Genomic DNA, 21,423 nt, shown 5'->3' on the forward strand with positions numbered 1-21,423 from the left:
CTGGTATTTACCCAATAGATATGGGAGTTTATTGAAATTTGATTTGTTTCGAATTCTATGTGGGTGTGTGTAATCTGAGGGAAATATGTATCTCTAATATGGTCATACATTTGGCAGGAGGTTAGGAAGTGCAGCTCAGTTTCCACCTCATTTTGTGAGCAGTGAGCACATAGCCTGTCTTCTCTTGAGAGCCAGGTCTGCCTTCAATGGCCTTTCTCAATAGCAAGGCTATGCTCACTGAGTCTGTACATAGTCAAAGCCTTCCTTCATTTTGGGTCAGTCACAGTGGTCAGGTATTCTGCCACTGTGTACTCTCTGTGTAGGGCCAAATAGCATTCTAGTTTGTTCTGTTTTTGTGTCAAGTAATTATCTTTTTGTTTTCTAATGATTTGGTTGGGTCTGATTGTGTTGTTGTCCTGGGGTGTGTTTGTGAACAGAGCTCCGAGACCAGCTTGCTTAGGCGACTCTTCTCCAGGTTAATCTTTCTGTAGGTGATGGCTTTGTTATGGAAGGTTTGGGAATCGCTTCCTTTTAGGTGGTTGTAGAATTTAACGTCTCTTTTCTGGATTCTTTTAGAGGGTATCGGCCTAATTCTGCTCTGCAGGCATTATTTGGTGTTCTACGTTGTACACTGAGGATATTTTTGCAGAATTCTGCATGCAGAGCCTCAATTTGGTGTTTCTCCCATTTTGTGAATTCTTGGTTGGTGAGCGGACCCCAGACCTCACAACCATAAAGGGCAATGGGTTCTAGAACTGATTCAAGTATTTTTATTTCTTTCTCTCACTCACTCACTCACTCACTCACTCACTCACTCACTCACTCACCTGTAAACTGAGTTGCTGGCACTGCGTTGAGTTGCTGGCGCTGCCTCGCCTTCAAAGCATCTCTACACCCTCAGAGAGTGATGACTGCCACATACTCACACTGTTTGAGGTGGCGCTGGTGTGAAGGGTTCTGCTGAAACCATATGGCCCAGGGCTCTGTTTCTTCTCTCCACTGGACTCCTGTTTGAGGTGGCGCTGGTGTGAAGGGTTCTGCTGAAACCATATGGCCCAGGGCTCTGTTTCTTCTCGCCACTGGACTCCTGTTTGAGGTGGCGCTGGTGTGAAGGGTTCTGCTGAAACCATATGGCCCAGGGCTCTGTTTCTTCTCTCCACTGGACTCCTGTTTGAGGTGGCGCTGGTGTGAAGGGTTCTGCTGAAACCATATGGCCCAGGGCTCTGTTTCTTCTCTCCACTGGACTCCTGTTTGAGGTGGCGCTGGTGTGAAGGGTTCTGCTGAAACCATATGGCCCAGGGCTCTGTTTCTTCTCTCCACTGGACTCCTGTTTGAGGTGGCACTGGTGTGAAGGGTTCTGCTGAAACCATATGGCCCAGGGCTCTGTTTCTTCTCTCCACTGGACTCCTGTTTGAGGTGGCGCTGGTGTGAAGGGTTCTGCTGAAACCATATGGCCCAGGGCTCTGTTTCTTCTCTCCACTGGACTCCTGTTTGAGGTGGCGCTGGTGTGAAGGGTTCTGCTGAAACCATATGGCCCAGGGCTCTGTTTCTTCTCTCCACTGGACTCCTGTTTGAGGTGGCGCTGGTGTGAAGGGTTCTGCTGAAACCATATGGCCCAGGGCTCTGTTTCTTCTCTCCACTGGACTCCTGTTTGAGGTGGCGCTGGTGTGAAGGGTTCTGCTGAAACCATATGGCCCAGGGCTCTGTTTCTTCTCTCCACTGGACTCCTGTTTGAGGTGGCGCTGGTGTGAAGGGTTCTGCTGAAACCATATGGCCCAGGGCTCTGTTTCTTCTCTCCACTGGACTCCTGTTTGAGGTGGCGCTGGTGTGAAGGGTTCTGCTGAAACCATATGGCCCAGGGCTCTGTTTCTTCTCTCCACTGGACTCCTGTTTGAGGTGGCGCTGGTGTGAAGGGTTCTGCTGAAACCATATGGCCCAGGGCTCTGTTTCTTCTCTCCACTGGACTCCTGTTTGAGGTGGCGCTGGTGTGAAGGGTTCTGCTGAAACCATATGGCCCAGGGCTCTGTTTCTTCTCTCCACTGGACTCCTGTGGCTCTTTTTACATTTCTTTCCCTCTCTGTTTTATCAGATATCCACTAATAATGATAACTAGATCCTATGGACAGAGGGAGAGATGGATGGAGGGTGTTGTCAGTTGGAGAGAGGGAGGGAGAGAGAGATGGGTGTTCTGGAATGTCTGTGCATAACTGAAGTATCGTAGTCTCTGGCTATTCACAGTGGTTCCTCCCGAGTCCTCACTAAGGTGCTGATCAAGGATCAGTTTAGCGTTTTAGAGCATAATGGATAGGACAATATAGACAGAGGGGACGTGATCCTAGACTCTGCTGTGTTCTGTTCTCTCTCTCTTTCTCTCTCCTTTCCCTCCTCTCGCTCCCTTCTCTCTTTCACACTCTCTTGTTCCCCCTCTGTCTCTCTCTGCTTTCTCTCCTTTCTTTCAGTCCTCTCTCTCTCTACCTCTCTCTCTCTTTACCTCTCTCCTCTCAATTCAAATCAAAGGGCTTTATTTGTGTGGGAAACATATGTTTACACTGCCAAAGCAAATGGAATAGACAATAAACAAAAGGGAAATAAACACTGGAAACATGAGTAAACATTACACACAAAAGTTTGAAAAGAATCTAGACATTTCAAATGTTATATTATTGCCTATGTACAGTGTTGTAACAGCGTGCAAGTAGTTGAAGTATAAAAGGGAAAATAAATAAACAGGTTGTGTTTATAATGTTTGTTCTCCACTGGTTGTCCGTTTCTCATGACAACGGGCCACACATCATGCTGCTGTGACTGCACACTGCAGTATTTCACCTTACAGATATAGGACTTTATCAATGTTTGATTTGTTTTCTAATTCTTTGTGGGTCTGTGTGATCTATGGGAAATATGTGTCTGTAAAATGGTCACACATTTGGCAGGAGGTTAAGAGGTGTAGCTCAGTTTCCACCTCATTTTGTGAGCAGTGGACACAAAGTCTGTCTTCTCTTGAGAGCCAGGTCTGTCTACGGCGGCCTCTATCGATAAGAAGGCTATGCTCACGGAGTCTGTACATAGTCATGGATTTTTTACATTTAGGGTCAGTCACCGTGGTCAGGTATTCTGCTACTATGTGCTTTTTCTCTCTCTTTCTATTCTCTTCCTCTCTTTTTTCCTCTCTTTCTCTCCTCTGCTCTCTGTCTCTCTCTGTTTCTCTCCTCCGCTCTCTGTCTCTCTGCTCTTTCTCTCAGTTCTCGGCTATGCTGTTTGAGCACACTGATTGAAGCTGACACTGGAATAGAGAGCTGGGGGGTAGGTTGTTGGTTCACCTGGCGCTACAAATCGCGGGCTAATTGAGATGTAACTCGAACCGACAGTTCCTTTTCCCTCTTCTCCTTTCTTCCCCCCTCTGTCTTCCTCCCCCTCTCCCTATTCTCCTTTCTTCCTCCCCCTCTCCCTCTTCTCCTTTCTTCCCCCCTCTGTCTTCCTCCCCCTCTCCCTATTCTCCTTTCTTCCCCCCTCTGTCTTCCTCCCCCTCTCCCTATTCTCCTTTCTTCCTCCCCCTCTCCCTCTTCTCCTTTCTTCCCCCCTCTGTCTTCCTCCCCCCTCTGTCTTCCTCCACCTCTCCCTCTTCTCCTTTCTTCCTCCCCCTCTCCCTCTTCTACCGTTTCCTTTCTGCTCTGAGTAGATGTGAACAGACGTTGCCCTCAGGATCAACTTACTCCTCCACCCAAACCTTAACCATTACGGGAAAGAGAACCCCAAACTGACCTTAGATCAATGTGGAGGGACTTCATTCTCCTCTGCACCTCAGACCCAACTAGTTGATCCCCGAACCAGGGGCGTACAAGTTGAGTTGACTGGACTAGTCTTGGCTATCATTCGTCGTGATATTTAAGTAGTGCTCCGTAACTATACGCCTGCAGGAGATGAGGTGTGTGTGTGTGTGTGTGTGTGTGTGTGTGTGTGTGTGCGCGCGCGCGCATCAAGAAATCTAATCGTTGACATTGAAAAGATAATTCCCACTGGGATGGAGATTTTTCCAGTAGACCTTAGGCACCTGTCATTGGATAGTCATTATATTCTCTGGTATGTGCTCTGTCGTTTTCTGTGACAATGGCGCGTGTCACACTGCCTGCAAGGCAAGGATACCATCACTGGCTGGGACCTTCTGACACACACCTGCACACATATACACATCATTATAAACACATGCTCACAAACACATATATACACACACACACACACACGCTCACAAACACACATATATATACACACACACACACACACACACACATATATACAAACACACGTGTTGGATGACTTAGCATTACACACACATTATTCAGAGTACATGACAACTCTGAGCCTTACAGCAATCTGGCACCGTGTCCAATAAGCAGATACTGAGCTCTACTGGCTAGGTTTCTGAAGAACAGTCCTGTCTCTATGGGAAGTGATGCCTGTTGAGCACAGCTCCAGGCTAGTACATAGACCTAAACCACAGCCCTCCTGTTGGTTATTGAAACGTTCCTCTGCTGCCACAGCGCCTGGTCTTCTTGTCTCATTCTGTCTTCCATCGCCAGGGGTTCATTCACTAGGAACCAAACAGTGAGGGGACCTGTCCTCGTTTTCCTTTCAAAATGTTTTCAGTTACAAAACGTTTTGCTACAGTTTGTTACGGTGTGCGACTAATGAATACACCATAGGCTCTGCTCTTTAAAGTGACTGAGTGACATGACACAGTGAACATAGACTTAGATGGACATTGTGTCGTTGCTTTCAGGCACTAGAGTCCTCTATCTATCTCTATGGGTACTAAATAAAAGATCTAAGGAACAATGAGTTAATTAACAGAACACTCCACTGGCCTCTGGATGTCCTTCACGCTCTTCCTGAATAAGGTGTGTGAGGGAACAGCGTCTTGTAAGGGGGCACTTTGACCCAGTGGATTATATGGGCGTACTCACAAGCCAGGGGACCGTGGGACGCCAGGAGTGTGCGTGGTCGTTCACAGCTTTGAAACGCCACGAAGAGACAAGGAATGTGTATCATTAAAAGTAAGATGTCTTTGCTCCACTCCTTCTCTCAGTGGGGGAGTGAGAGAGAGGGGGGGGGGGGGGGGATGAAGCTCTGGGCTGGGCCCTCGCTCAGCCATGGTGGTCCAATTAAAAACAACTCTCGTAGAGAGAGATCCCTGTTCTATTAGCTTGGTATGAGAGGGAGATGGACTGATAATTAGACGCTGTTATTAGGCTAATTGGTATTCCTACGTTAATCCACCAAGGCTTTACTAACGGAAACTGCAGCAATATTTAGTCTGGTCTGTGTTGTAATACACCATTAGGATCATTGGTTACGTTCCCAGATTAAGTGTTTATTGTGAGAACAAACATTAGGCATGTTTAGAATAATACTGGGCATAATTGTTAACTTTGTTGAGGATGGACACACACACACACACACACACACACACACACACACACACACACACACACACACACACACACACACACACACACACACACACACACTGCGTCTCAGTATAAAAGTGACTCCTGGCTCAGGGCCCTGTGTCCCCCAGCGGGGCCTCACATCCTGACAGGAAGCTGTGTCCTTTCTCCTCCGTTCCTCCTCAATCAGTTTCTTCTCCTTTATTTCTCCTCTCATTCAGGCTGCTGCTCAACAATGTTCATTTAACCCTCAGAGAGAGAGAGAGAGCGAGGTCATCCAATCTATCGCACCTCAGGACTTATCAACCAGCAGTGTCACTCACATAAAGCTCTTACAGAGACTCTTGACCCAAACTATTAAGGCCAAATCAAACGAAACGTGAACGAGCATTGCTTCACATAGACGCCAGAGAAATAGACTTGTTTTCTGTTTTGATGCCATAATGCTTTTGACAGCATTGACACTCTGTCTGTCATTCACCACCGTGCTTTCTAATTCCAGTGCGTTCACGTTTCGTTTGATTTGGCCTTTAGGATTTTAAACGCTCCGAACAGGAGCGACTCTCATGATGGGCTGGCTGTGTTACACCAACATGGTCCCAGTCATCAGTAGTGTGTAGTGGCAGTAGGAGCTGTCTAGTGTCCACTTCACAGCACCACTCTCCCTGGGGGTCATACAGACCAGGCGTTCACCACAAACTGTCAGAGCCCTGGCACCCAAACTGACCCTTAATACGGTCTCCTCAATGCCAGGATTCATCACTAACAACCATTTCCTTTGAATTATTCACTACATACACACACACACACGCTGCCAAGTAACAGTCCATGGCTGTTGACGGGGCATCGCCATCGAAGGCCCTCAGCGGGCTGTTCAGCTAGATGCCTGACCTTGTGGGCGACCGTGTCCGTGGTGATGGATGCTTTGTATTGATAAGTGTCTCACTCTCCCCCCGGCCCCCCAGGGGCCCCTTTCTCTTCTCTCTTCTGGCAGTGTGTCAGAGAGATGGAGAGAGAGAGAGGTCAGCTGGCTGTATTTGAAAGATGAGTTGGTTTCCCTGGTCAGTTTCCTGTGCTGACTCTGTCATTCTGCGATGCTCTCTACATCAAAAGGAGGTTGACTTGACACCTAACCTTTGACCTCACATCAGTGACAAAGCTTACTTTGTCATTTCTTTCCACTAGTGGCAGGAAAACATGGTAGATGAACGTCAGGGTAAGGAAGGACTTTCATATTGGATGTTATATGAGGAAGTTCACATGGAACGTGTCCTGTATGTATTTTCATTGTCCATGTTCTACTAGTGTCAGTCCAAGCAGGCGTGGGGGATGGAGGTTATGTAAGGAAAGGGCAGGCGTGGGGGATGGAGGTTATGTAAGGAAAGGGCAGGCGTGGGGGATGGAGGTTATGTAAGGAAAGGGCAGGCGTGGTGGATGGAGGTTATGTAAGGAAAGGGCAGGCGTGGTGGATGGAGGTTATGTAAGGAAAGGGCAGGCGTGGGGGATGGAGGTTATGTAAGGAAAGGGCAGGCGTGGGGGATGGAGGTTATGTAAGGAAAGGGCAGGCGTGGGGGATGGAGGTTATGTAAGGAAAGGGCATTCACATGGGCCTGTTTCCAATCACTTTGGTGCCACCGGGGATGGTTTTATGTGCCCCCACAAATATACTTTGGAATGTCTTTTGTAAGTTTGGGTTTGATGTTCTATCCCAGAACCACCAACCAACACAAAAGATAGAGCTACAGTCAGCGCCAGTGTCCTTGTTGTTGAACGTGGGCGTAATGGTGTTACCCACAAATGGCCTTCCTACACCCACTATAACGAGCCCAGTTCTTTTCTCTGACCTTGATACCGCCACAGGTTTATTTGAGTGTCCCCACTCAGTCTTCAAAGTGGAGAGGGGTTGATTCCAAACACAATGAAGAGTCTTGGGTTTTGTATATCTGCTGTGTCAGGACTTTGGCCGGGTTGCTGGTCTGAACTCTAAAGGCACTAAAGGCTTATGGGATAGCGGGAGAAGAAGTGGTGGGGAGGACCTTATTCCCAGAGTTCACCTCTTCTTTAGATGTGCGTCACGTGACGCATAACTCCAATGGGACCAGATCAGGCTCATGAACGTGGGTCAGAGAAGGAGTCTTAAAAAAATCATTTTACTTTGATAAACAAAAGTATAATTGTCCAGAGCTTTCTCATTTGAGACTTTTTGAAGCATTTAAACGTGAGTAGAAGGCTTTCTCTCTCATGGTTTTCTTCTTCTAGCCTCTGATGAAAAACAAGAGTCATTAGCTTCTTCTTAAGCTCTTCCAACTTGGACACAGTGTTTAGTTCATACTCTACATTACAAAGGTTATAGTAGTTCAGTATCAGTGTGTTTGTTCAGTATCAGTGTGTTTGGCCCTTTTAAAGCGGATCGTAAGTGTTTGCATATGGTTTCTTGACGAGGGTTATCTTTCCAACCGTCTCTTCAGCTTTATGAATGGATTTGATCAGTAGCGTAGCTAAACTATACCATATGTTGCTTAGAGAAATCCCTTGTGATGTCTCCATCGATCCCCGTCTCTCTCGCTCTTTCTCCCCCTCCCTCGTTCTCTTACTCTCTGTCTCTCGCTCTTTCTCCCCCTCCCTCGTTCTCTTACTCTCTGTCTCTCGCTCTTTCTCCCCCTCCCTTGTTCTCTTACTCCCTGTCTCTCGCTCTTTCTCCCCCTCCCTCGTTCTCTTACTCTCTGTTTGTCTCTTGCTCCTTACATTTTTCTCTATATTCCTCTTGTCACTTGACTTTCCCCTCTCTCTTTCGCTCTCTGACTGACTCTCTGGTCCCGGGGTGTGGTGGCCACATCATGCGTACAGTGTTTGTTTTGGGGTTGCTATGGAGATCCTCATGTGGGGGTGACTTTGGGGTGAGGTGGGAGGGTTGTCATGTGGACTGCCGTGTGAGAAAGACCACTGCCTCCTGTAGGGTTACATTACATCATGGACACACACACACCAACATATTCAAAACGTCTGTTTCCTTGGCTTGTGGAATGGAGACTACACAAACACACTCCCCTTTTCAAATTGACCTCATTCTCTCTGTTAGTCCAGCTAACTTGTCCGTAGTTAAGTCAGTCACAAGGTATGTGGTTAGCAAAACAGGACACAAGTGCATTGGTTTGACAATGTGACAGTGAATTTACTTCTGAATGCTTTCACTCATATACTCGTACAAAACAATAAAATCATCTGATTTGATTTGTCTGAATGGGGCTCTTGGCATCGATGTGTCTCAATAGTGTCTCAGTCTGTTGTCTTCATGTGTCTGTTTTTCAGAGAATAGCGGAGGATGAGAGTTTGGCCTTTCCATGAACCTAGGGTCATGTGAAGGTCAATCATAGATTGTGTTTATTTAAATATTTAAGTGTTGCATGATTAAGAGGGTTGCTAGATGTTTCTGTGGTGTTGCTGTGGAGCTAAATCTGGAAAGCAGCCGTAGAGTAGGATTAGGGGTAGGCTGGGTTAGAGTAGAGAAGGGTAGAGTAGAATAGGGTTAGGTTAGGGTGGGATTAGGGGTAGGTTAGAGTAGGGTAGGGTATAGTAGGATTAGGTGTAGGGTAGGATTAGGGGTAGGGTTAGAGTAAAGTAGGATGAGGGGTAGGGTATAGTAGGATTAGGTGTAGGGTAGGATTAGGGGTAGGGTTAGAGTAAAGTAGGATTAGGAGGATTAGGGGTGGGGTAGAGGAGGATTAGGGGAGGGGTAAAGGAGGATTAGGGGAAGGGTAGAGGAGGATTAGGGGAAGGGTAGAGGAGGATTAGGGGTAGAGGAGGATTTGGGGTAGGTTAGAGGAGGATTAGGGGTAGAGGAGGATTTGGGGTAGGTTAGAGGAGGATTTGGGGTAGGTTAGAGGAGGATTTGGGGAAGGGTAGAGGAGGATTAGGGGTAGAGTAGGGGTAGGGTAGAGGAGCATTAGGGGTAGGGTAGAGGAGCATTAGGGGTAGGGTAGAGGAGGATTAGGGGTAGGGTAGAGGAGGATTAGGGGTAGAGGAGGATTAGGGGAAGGGTAGAGGAGGATTAGGGGTAGGGTAGAGGAGGATTAGGGGTAGGGTAGAGGAGGATTAGGGGTAGAGGAGGATTAGGGGTAGGGTAGAGGAGGATTAGGGGTAGAGGATTAGGGGAAGGGTAGAGGAGGATTAGGGGAAGGGTAGAGGAGGATTAGGGGTAGGGTAGAGGAGGATTAGGGGTAGAGGAGGATTAGGGGTAGAGGAGGATTAGGGGTAGGGGAGGGGAGGATTAGGGGTAGGGGAGGGGAGGATTAGGGGTAGGGGAGGGGAGGATTAGGGGTAGGGTAGAGGAGGATTAGGGGTAGGGTAGAGGAGGATTAGGGGTAGGGTAGAGGAGGATTAGGGGAAGGGTAGAGGAGGATTAGGGGAAGGGTAGAGGAGGATTAGGGGTAGGGTAGGGGAGGATTAGGGGTAGGGGAGGATTAGGGGTAGGGTAGAGGAGGATTAGGGGTAGGGTAGGGGAGGATTAGGGGTAGGGTAGAGGAGGATTAGGGGAAGGGTAGAGGAGGATTAGGGGTAGAGGAGGATTTGGGGTAGGTTAGAGGAGGATTTGGGGAAGGGTAGAGGAGGATTAGGGGTAGGGTAGAGGAGGATTAGGGGTAGGGTAGAGGAGCATTAGGGGTAGGGTAGAGGAGCATTAGGGGTAGGGTAGAGGAGGATTAGGGGTAGGGTAGAGGAGGATTAGGGGTAGAGGAGGATTAGGGGTAGGGTAGAGGAGGATTAGGGGTAGGGTAGAGGAGGATTAGGGGTAGGGTAGAGGAGGATTAGGGGTAGAGGAGGATTAGGGGTAGGGTAGAGGAGGATTAGGGGTAGAGGATTAGGGGAAGGGTAGAGGAGGATTAGGGGAAGGGTAGAGGAGGATTAGGGGTAGGGTAGAGGAGGATTAGGGGTAGAGGAGGATTAGGGGTAGGGTAGAGGAGGATTAGGGGTAGGGGAGGGGAGGATTAGGGGTAGGGGAGGGGAGGATTAGGGGTAGGGGAGGGGAGGATTAGGGGTAGGGTAGGGGAGGATTAGGGGTAGGGTAGAGGAGGATTAGGGGAAGGGTAGAGGAGGATTAGGGGAAGGGTAGAGGAGGATTAGGGGTAGGGTAGGGGAGGATTAGGGGTAGGGTAGAGGAGGATTAGGGGAAGGGTAGAGGAGGATTAGGGGAAGGGTAGAGGAGGATTAGGGGAAGGGTAGAGGAGGATTAGGGGAAGGGTAGAGGAGGATTAGGGGTAGATAACAAAAAAGGATAGTACTTAGATACAACATTCTAAAGTTCTCCTTGACTCCATTGTTTGTTTTATTTATTGAACCTTTATTTTGACAGGGAGTCATTCTGAGACCAAGGCCTCTTTTGGAGAAAAGCCCTGTAATTACAAAACATACACACATCAATACACTAGGGAAGCACAACAGATACAGAACACAATCATAGAAAACAAACACATTCTTCAGTAAAAGGTTCCATGCAACCAAGGGTTCTGAAATTCTGTCCATTCCCAGAATACCTTGTGGGTTTGTTATGTCCTCGACAGTGAAATGCTTCATTTGACAAGCAGGATTTGGGGGAATGGATTATGTCTCCGAGCATTAAATGGACATCCTTATTATAGACAGTCATTTTTCTTCTACCATGTGATTTGGGTGCCGGTCGGTTGTCGGTTTTCCACAAAAAAAAAAAAAAAATCCTCTTTGTAATTGAGACTTTAGCGTCAATTTCCTGCCCCAGATGCTTCCTCCAATGGGTGTGTATGTGTGTGATCGAGAGGATGGTTGTTGGTTTGTGCTAAGAGGAATTGTATTTCCTAACTGTGCCTAGAAATAGAGGGTATGTAACCTAGATGACTAGCTGGTCATCACTCCAGATTTAGGAGACATGGTGGATTTGCATTGAAAACTGAACATCAGGAAGGCTGTGCCCTAGATTAGAAAGTCTGCTCTGCAATTCATTCAACATCACATATGATTTTGTTTTGCTTCTAAACCAACCTCTGACCGTATCACAGTCCTGTACTGCTCAGTCCATCTGCCGGTGTAAACCTAAAGCCAGCCTTCTCCCTTTAGTCTAGACGAGGTCTCTGCTCTGCTCCTCTCTATGGCAGACCAGGGACACCTGCACAATGGCCCATGGTTTGGTCGAATGAATGAATGCTTACGAGCCTGCTGCTGCCTACCACCGCTCAGTCAGACTGCTCTATCAAATCATACACTTAGTTATAACATAATAACACACAGAAATACGAGCCGTAGGTCATTAATGTGGTAAAATCTGGAAACTATCATTTCGAAAACAAAACGTTTATTCTCTCAGTGAAATACAGAACCGTTCCGTATTTTATCTAACGGGTGGCATCCATAAGCCTAAATATTGCTGTTACATTGTACAACCTTCAATGTTATGTCATAATTATGTAAAATTCTGACAAATTAGTTTGCAACGAGCCAGGCGGCCCAAACTGTTGCATATACCCTGACTGAAGTGACACAATTTCCCTAGATAATATTGCCTGCTGACATGAATTTCTTTTAACTAAATATGCAGGTTTAAAAAGATATACTTGTGTATTGATTTTAAGAAAGGCATTGATGTTTATGGTTAGGTATATTCGTGCAACGATTGTGCTTTTTTTGCAAATACGCTTTTGTTAAATCATCCCCCGTTTGGCGAAGTTGGTTGTCTTTTGTTAGTAAGAAATGGTCTTCACACAGTTCGCAACGAGCCAGACGGCCCAAACTGCTGCATATATCCTGACTGTTGCATAAGATGCAAGTGAAGTGACAATTTCCCTAGTTAAAAGAAGTTCATGTTAGCAGGCAATATTAACTAAATATGCAGGTTTAAAAATATATACTTGTGTATTGATTTTAAGAAAGGTGTTGATGTTTATGTTTAGGTACATTGGTGCAACGACAGTGCTTTTTTCACGAATGAGCTTGTTAAATCATCACCCGTTTGGCGAAGTAGGCTGTGATTCGATGATAAATTAACAGGCACCGCATCGATTATATGCAAAGCAGGACAAGCTAGATAAACTAGTAATATCATCAACCATGTGTAGTTAACTAGTGATCATGTGAAGATTGATTGTTTTTTATAAGATAAGTTTAATGCTAGCTAGCACCTTACCTTGGCTCCTTACTGCACTCGCATAACAGGTAGTCAGCCTGCCACGCAGTCTCCTCGTGGAGTGCAATCAGCCATAAACCGTGTCCAAAAATGCAGATTACCGATTGTTATGAAAACTTGAAATCGGCCCTAATTAATCGCCGATTCCGATTAATCGGTCGACCTCTTTTCCCTACATAGTGCACTACTTTTTACCAGGGCCCACTATGTAGGGTATAGGGTGCCATTTGGGATGCAGACTGACAGACTAGAGACCCTAGAGGCATGGAGCTGCATACTACACTACAGGCACCCCTCCAGATTCCTTTAGCCCAGATCGCTGCATCTCAACCAGGGTTCTGGTTTCCCGTCTTGGGCCCCTCTCACAGCCCAGGGAGTGTTGGACTAGCAGCATCGCTGGCTGAGTCGCTAGATGTCGTGGGCTGTTATGTGTCCTATACTGCAGTGCAAAGGAGTATTAGGTTCATATACATATGAAGATTTCAAAAACTGCTGAACAAATCAAATCAAGTCTTTCAGGACTGTTTCTGGGAGTAGTTTCCTACTGGGCACAGACGTCATTTCAACGTCTAGTTTAGATTTACATTTGGTTGAGTTGTCAACTAATGTGAATTAAACTTGAAATCAACAAAAAAAGTCAGCTTGTCATTGGATTTAGATTACAAGTTTTAGTGAAGAAAATACAAAAATTCCTTAGTTTGATGACTTTTTGCAAATCAACTCCAATCAGTCATCACATTGATTATACTTCTTTATGACGTGGAACAGTTTTGATTCAACCAGTTTTTGCACGGTTGGTTGTGTTCCATGGCTGAATGTTGCTTTGTAGCAGGACTCCTCTGGCATGACAACCACACACTGGTCAGATAAAGTAGAGAGACTGGCAGCCAGGCCTGTTTCTACCCAGGAGCCAAGGTCACTGTTTAGAATAACCCACTCTGTGTAAAGCTAGAGACTCAGGGAGGTATATAAAGGGTAGCACTTAGCCAGCGTGGGTCTGTGTGGGTCTGCACTTAGCCAGCGTGGGTCTGCACTTAGCCAGCGTGGGTCTGTGTGGGTCTGCACTTAGCCAGCGTGGGTCTGCACTTAGCCAGCGTGGGTCTGCACTTAGCCAGCGTGGGTCTGTGTGGGTCTGCACTTAGCCAGCATGGGTCTGTGTGGGTCTGCACTTAGCCAGCGTGGGTCTGTGTGGGTCTGCACTTAGCCAGCGTGGGTCTGCGGAGAGGTTGTTTTTGTTTACGTGGTTAAAGCAACAGGAGTTCGTTAAAAAATTGTGTATGTGTCTGTCATTACCGAGCATGATTATAGGGGTCATTAGCTGTGTGTGTGTGTGTGTGGTTTCTGAGTGGGCTTCCACTTCCACTCTCGTTATCCTTAATTACACTGATTGACATCATGGCACCTCTCACTTCCCTTCGTGATGTTTCAGTAGCACCATCATTATCAACAGATAATAGCTGATTCACTGTTCTATCGGTTACAACACACACACACACACACACACACACACACACACACACCATGTTGATTACGTATCTCTTAGCACCAGTAACAGACTGTTATTATCCATCATATTGATGAGAGAGAAGCACCATAAACACCATATTGATGAGAGTGAAGCACCATAAACACCATATTGATGAGAGAGAAGCACCATAAACACCATATTGATGAGAGAGAAGCACCATAAACACCATATTGATGAGAGAGAAGCACCATAAACACCATATTGATGAGAGAGAAGCACCATAAACACCATATTGATGAGAGTGAAGCACCATAAACACCATATTGATGAGAGAGAAGCACCATAAACACCATATTGATGAGAGAGAAGCACCATAAACACCATATTGATGAGAGAGAAGCACCATAAACACCATATTGATGAGAGAGAAGCACCATAAACACCATATTGATGAGAGAGAAGCACCATAAACACCATATTGATGAGAGAGAAGCACCATAAACACCATATTGATGAGAGAGAAGCACCATAAACACCATATTGATGAGAGTGAAGCACCATAAACACCATATTGATGAGAGTGAAGCACCATAAACACCATATTGATGAGAGAGAAGCACCATAAACACCATATTGATGAGAGAGAAGCACCATAAACACCATATTGATGAGAGAGAAGCACCATAAACACCATATTGATGAGAGAGAAGCACCATAAACACCATATTGATGAGAGAGAAGCACCATAAACACCATATTGATGAGAGAGAAGCACCATAAACACCATATTGATGAGAGAGAAGCACCATAAACACCATATTGATGAGAGAGAAGCACCATAAACACCATATTGATGAGAGAGAAGCACCATAAACACCATATTGATGAGAGAGAAGCACCATAAACACCATATTGATGAGAGTGAAGCACCATAAACACCATATTGATGAGAGAGAAGCACCATAAACACCATATTGATGAGAGAGAAGCACCATAAACACCATATTGATGAGAGAGAAGCACCATAAACACCATATTGATGAGAGAGAAGCACCATAAACACCATATTGATGAGAGAGAAGCACCATAAACACCATATTGATGAGAGAGAAGCACCATAAACACCATATTGATGAGAGAGAAGCACCATAAACACCATATTGATGAGAGAGAAGCACCATAAACACCATATTGATGAGAGAGAAGCACCATAAACACCATATTGATGAGAGAGAAGCACCATAAACACCATATTAATTGTTTGTTTCTGATTCAGCTTCATGTTGTGATTCAACGTGTCTGTTGTAGTTGTTGGCGCACGGACGCACACACACACACACACACACACACACACAATGTTTTAGAGTCTCTGCCTGGCGCAGCCTAGTTCTACTGCTTTCATATTGAACGTTGACCTTCCGTGTGTCAGATGTGAGAATACAATGCCCTTCCTTTGTCTTTGATGGCTGGTGGGAATCTGTCCTGCAAAGAACATGTCATTCATAGTTTATGTGCTACTGTACCTTCATTGAGTCTCAACTTTGGGACTTTGATATGTTGATTGAAGTGTTCTTCCTGTGATGTCAAAAATGTAGCTTAGTATTTTGTTTGTTCTTAACTTCTAAGAGCCAGTCTTCTGAGACAATGACAAGATGTTGTATTCCAAAGCCCTTTATCTCGTGTTCCCTCAGTGCCAATCCAAGGTATCCAGTCTTCTTGTCTCTCTCTCTCTTTCTTTCTCTCTTTCTTTCTCTTTCTCTCTTTCTCTTTCTTTCTCTCTTTCTTTCTTTCTTTCTTTCTTTCTCTCTTTCTTTCTTTCTCTCTTTCTTTCTCTTTCTTTCTCTCTCTCTCTTTCTTTCTTTCTCTCTTTCTCTCTTTCTTTCTCTCTTTCTCTCTCTCTCTCTCTTTCTTTCTCTCTTTCTCTTTCTTTCTCTCTTTCTCTTTCTTTCTCTCTTTCTTTCTTTCTTTCTCTTTCTTTCTCTCTTTCTTTCTCTCTTTCTTTCTTTCTCTCTTTCTTTCTTTCTTTCTTTCTTTCTCAGAGTCATGTGTTCAGTCATGATGGGTACAGGCCCAGAGTCATGTGTTCAGTCATGATGGGTACAGGCCCAGAGTCATCTGTTCAGTCATGATGGGTACAGGCCCAGAGTCATGTGTTCAGTCATGATGGGTACAGGCCCAGAGTCATGTGTTCAGTCATGATGGGTACAGGCCCAGAGTCATGTGTTCAGTCATGATGGGTACAGGCCCAGAGTCATGTGTTCAGTCATGATGGGTACAGGCCCAGAGACTTTCCTGGTCAGGTAGCAGAAAAAACTGTTGTCTCTAGTCAGAATACATAGCCTGTATATTTGACTACGCCTGAATGCAGTAATTGAAAGATGACAAAGTAAAGTCTATATTTCCACTGTTACCTGTTCCACCTTTTCATAGTTCATACAGTCGACTCTACAGTATTGTAGAGGTGGTCTCCCATGGCCTGCCCCCTGCCCACCCCCTGCACTCAGTTCATGTCACATTCAAGATCAACCTAGTCAACTTGACCCAGAGTAGCACCTCTCATCTCTTGGCCCAGTTAACTACGACAGAACGACTACAACTCTGGTTGTTTTGGAGTGGTTGAACTCCTTCCAAAACCTTGTTTCGTCCTCACACACACACACACACACACACACACACACACACACACACACACACACACACACACACACACACACACACACACACACAACCATCTCCATCCACATCAATACAGGAAGAAGATGGAGTAGCCAATCGCTGAGTAAACACAGCAGGACCCCTCTGTCTCCCCCTTCTCTCCATTAACTCTCCCTCCTTCTCTCCATTATCTTTCCACTCTGCCTTTCCCTTCTCTCCATTATCTCTCCCTCCTTCTCTACATTATCTCCACTCCGTCTGAGTGTGTGTGTGTTTACTAGTGTCATAATACACACAGCTGCACAGACACTGAATGCATTGTTCAGTGTCCCAGGAAATGAACCAAACGTAGTTACCCTGTGTTAAACATTACCCCGACATTACTGTAACACACACACATATATATACAGTATATTCATGCTACACACACACCACAGCTGCTGCTTCCAGACTCTTATTTATAACTGCTAATACTGAACAATTTAAACACTTGCCCCCCAACCCCCCCTGCCCTGATACATGTGTAAATATTGGACTATAAATTGTGCCTTCCTGTATTATACTTATGCTAGAATGTTTATTCTGTTCTACTGAGACATTTACTTTATGTTCCTATCCTTTATTGTTTGTTGTTGTTGTTGCGTTGTCAAAAAGGAACCTGCCAGTAAGCATCGAGTTGGACAGTGTATACCATGTGTATCCTGTACAACTGGAAACACACCCCCTCTGACAGCATTACCCTCTACCCTGAAACACATACCTCTGGAACATGGATTAGGGGGTTACTTAGGATCGCTGTCCTAGAAACATAAACCTAGACAGGTTGTAGTGTGTTAATACAGGCGTGGCGGCTCTGGGGGTGTGTTCTCTATGTCATGATGACATACTGCTCTGTTGTGTTCAGGCCTGTAGAGGTACAGATTGCTAGCCTGAAACCCAAACTAAATACTGCTATCTTTCACTATGGTTTCACTTCATGGAGGTACAGAAGGGATAGTAAAGCCATATTCAGTTCAGAGTCCAGGTTAATAGATGACAGGTGGAGGGAGAAGGTTTTTAGCCTGGGGGACAGATATGTTTGCTCTGTTAGCTTTAGGTGATTCATGTGATGTCTCCCTGTAATGCTCTTAACCTGTCAACCCTAACCTGCTGTCTCTGTTAGTCCTCCTACTGACCACCATCACACTACACTATCTCTGTTAGTGTAGTTTCATAGTGGTCAGTAGGAGGACTAACAGAGGTAGTGTCATAGTGGTCAGTAGGAGGACTAACTATCTCTGTTAATTAGTCCTCTTACTGACCACTATGACACTACAGTATCTCTGTTAGTTAGTCCTCCTACTAACCCCTATAACGCTGTACAGATGATCACACACCATAACACAACACAGAGACACAGGAAGCCAGCCAAGCCTGCAGTACATACTGGTGTCCGTTTACCATAAACCGTTTTTATCAGCATTCTGTCAGCGTTCCCATCTCAACACTTCTGGGAAACAGGAGAAGGGGGTACGTCGTTGTTCACTCACTGATGCAGGGGGAGAGGAATGCAAACACTTGACCTCATGTTGGGACCGTGTTGGAAAAATAAAATGGCCGCCGATCTAAACCACACATCAAAGGAGTTGGGTGGTTTGGTCATGTTTGGGAAAGACAACTCATTTAGTTCTAATGGCTTTAGTTTAGAGGGGAGACCCATCCAGGATCCGATAGAATCGGTTATTTAGACTATTCCTGACTTCAAACGATGGAACACACAGCAAAAGAGGAGGTCAGAAGGGGAGTATCAGAGTATGATTGCAAAACTTACAAAATGTATCAACTTTTGGCCAGGCACCACAGGCAAAATGAAATTTTTGCATCTACCTATCCCATTTAGAGATTTATTGGTGTCCATAATGTCTATACACACCATCATATACACCTTAGCCAAATACATTTAAACTCAGTTTTTAACCATTCCTGGCATTTAATCCAAGTAAAAATTCCCTGTCTTAGGTCAGTTAGGATCACCACTTTATTTTAATAATGTGAAATGTCAGAATAATAGTAGAGAAAATTATTTATTTCAGCTTTTATTTCTTTCATCACATTCCCAGTGGGTCAGAAGTTTACATACACTCAATTAGTATTTGGTAGCATTGCCTTTAAATTGTTTAACTTGGGTCAAACGTTTCGGGTAGCCTTCCACAAGCTTCCCACAATAAGTTGGGTGAATTTTGGCCCATTCCTCCTGACAGAGCTGGTGTAACTGAGTCAGGTTTGTAGGCCTCCTTGCTCGCACATGCATTTTCCGTTCTGCCCACAAATATTCTACGGGATTGAGGTCAGGGCTTTGTGATGGCCACTCCAATACCTTGACTTTGTTTTCCTTAAGCCATTTTGCCACAACTTTGGAAGTATGCTTGGGGTCATTGTCCATTTGGAAGACCCATTTGCGACCAAGCATTAACTTCCTGACTGATGTCTTGAGATGTTGCTATAATATATCCACATCATTTTCCTCCTCATGATGCCATATATTTTGTGAAGTGCACCAGTCCCTCCTGCAGCAAAGCACCCCCACAACATGATGCTGCCACCCCGTGCTTCACAGTTGGGAGGGTGTTCTTCAGCTTGCAAGCCTCCCCCTTTTTCCTCCAAACATAACGATGGTCATTATGGCCAAACAGTTCTATTTTTGTTTCATCAGATCGGAGGACATTTCTCCAAATTGTACTATCTCTGTCGCCATGTGCAGTTACAAACCGTAGTCTGGCTTTTTAATGGCGGTTTTGGAGCAGTGGCTTCTTCCTTGCAGAGCGGCCTTTCAGGTTATGTCGATATAGGACTCGTTTTACTGTGGATCTAGATACTTTTGTTACGGTTTCCTCCAGCGTCTTCACTAAAATGATGTAAATTAGCCTATCAGAAGCTTCTAAAGCCATGACATCATTTTCTGGAATTTTCCAAGCTGTTTAAAGGCACAGTCAACTTAGTGTATGTAAACTTCTGACCCACTGAAATTGTGATACAGTGAATTATAAGTGAAATAATCTGTCTGAAAAATTACTTGTGTCATGCACAAAGTAGATGTCCTAACAAACTATAGTTTGTTAACAAGACATATGTGGAGTGGTTGAAAAACTAGTTTTAATGACTCCAACATAAGTGTATGTAAACTTCCGACTTCAACTGTACATATATATATTTATATTCCGGACTGATATTTCTTAATTTGTTTATTTTATTTTTCGGGGTTTGGGTGTATTGTTAGGTATTACTGCACTGCTGAAGCTAGCAACATAAGCATTTCCCAACACCTGTGATAACATCTGTAAAATATGTGTACGCAACAAATACAATTGGATTTGATTTTGGTCCATTAACATTAATATTTTCAAAAAAATAAACATCAAAATGTAAAAAACTTTCAAATGTAATGAAAATGTATATTTTCTTTAGTTTATCATACCAACATCACCAACATAGATACAAAAAGTTGATTGTGATAGGATTACGAGAAAATGAACCCCTATTAAGGTGTGATGCCTGGCCTTAAGACAATATGTGACTTTTGTTTTACCTCAGTTTCAGTCAGCTGGTTTCTCCTTTCTCCCTGGTATATTATTTCATGAATACAATGAGCAAAGTCATGGCTGCTTCGCCTCTTCCTTGTCTTAAACTCTTAGTAAGCAGCCTGTATCCATGGTAATGTGACATATGAGCAGAGCCAATGCCCAACACTAGCTGTCCTTTCTAAACGCTGTGTTTTATCGAGCCCATTGATTGTCGTTGGGTAGTCAGTGTGTGTTGTTGAGTGGTAGGGGATGAGAGATCCGGACTCAGGGCTGGTGGTGCCAGCTGGGGATGACATTAGACTGTTGAGTTATACAGTAAACGCTCAGTCAGTTGGTATGAAGGGTGACAGAGCCCATCCAATGCTCTGAATTGATTGAGTTGGTCTTGAGGCTATATGTAGTCTTTTGCAGAATAGTGTAAAGGATAAGCTGCTGGATGGTTTGGTTATCTGTGGGATCAATGGCCCGGTTGCGTTCCCCTCCTGTAAAGTGATGATAAGCTTGCAAGTGTGTGTGTGTGTGTGCAGAGTATTACATCACGAGGAAGAAGATGTGTCCATCAATATTTAATCACAACCACTCTAATCTTAACCACATTCACTGACATTTAATCACTCACACAAACACACACACACTAACACACACACATGTATAAAAAAAATTGGGGGTGTATTTTATTAGGATCCCCATTAGCTTTTGCGAAAGCAGCAGCTCCTCTTCCTGGGGTCCAACACAGAACATGAAACATACTACAGAACATTAATAGACCAGAACAGCTCAAGGACAGAACTCCATTTAAAAACAGCACACAGCCTACATCAATGCATACACACAATATCTAGGTCAAATAGGGGAAAGGAGTTGTAATACCCTTTTTCTGACACACACACACACCACTAACACCCCTCTAATCTTTCACACAGCCCTGTCAAATCTAACACACTATCCACCCACCACAACACAGTCACCACTGTCTCCATGATCAAAGCGAGGGATGTCTCCTCTACCACAGTCAAGTATAAGTCTTCAAGTCTTCTGTTTATGGTTATATTCTCTATGTAGCCTAATGCACTACTGTTGACCAGAGCAAAGGCTCGTCTTCTGTTTCCAAAGCATTTACTTCATGCTAAAACACAGTCTTACTCAAAG

General features: G+C 44.9%; 1 protein-coding gene across 12 annotated transcripts in view; it reads left to right on the forward strand.

Annotated features, from left to right (window-relative positions):
• LOC110485619 (gamma-adducin) overlaps window positions 1-21,423 on the forward strand; it is a 144,128-nt gene that overhangs the window by 73,334 nt on the left and 49,371 nt on the right. The window lies entirely within an intron of this gene.

The sequence above is a fragment of the Oncorhynchus mykiss genome, chromosome 17 (assembly GCF_057628025.1).
Source record: "Oncorhynchus mykiss isolate SJ-2025 chromosome 17, ASM5762802v1, whole genome shotgun sequence".
Classification (NCBI taxonomy): Eukaryota; Metazoa; Chordata; class Actinopteri; order Salmoniformes; family Salmonidae; genus Oncorhynchus; species Oncorhynchus mykiss.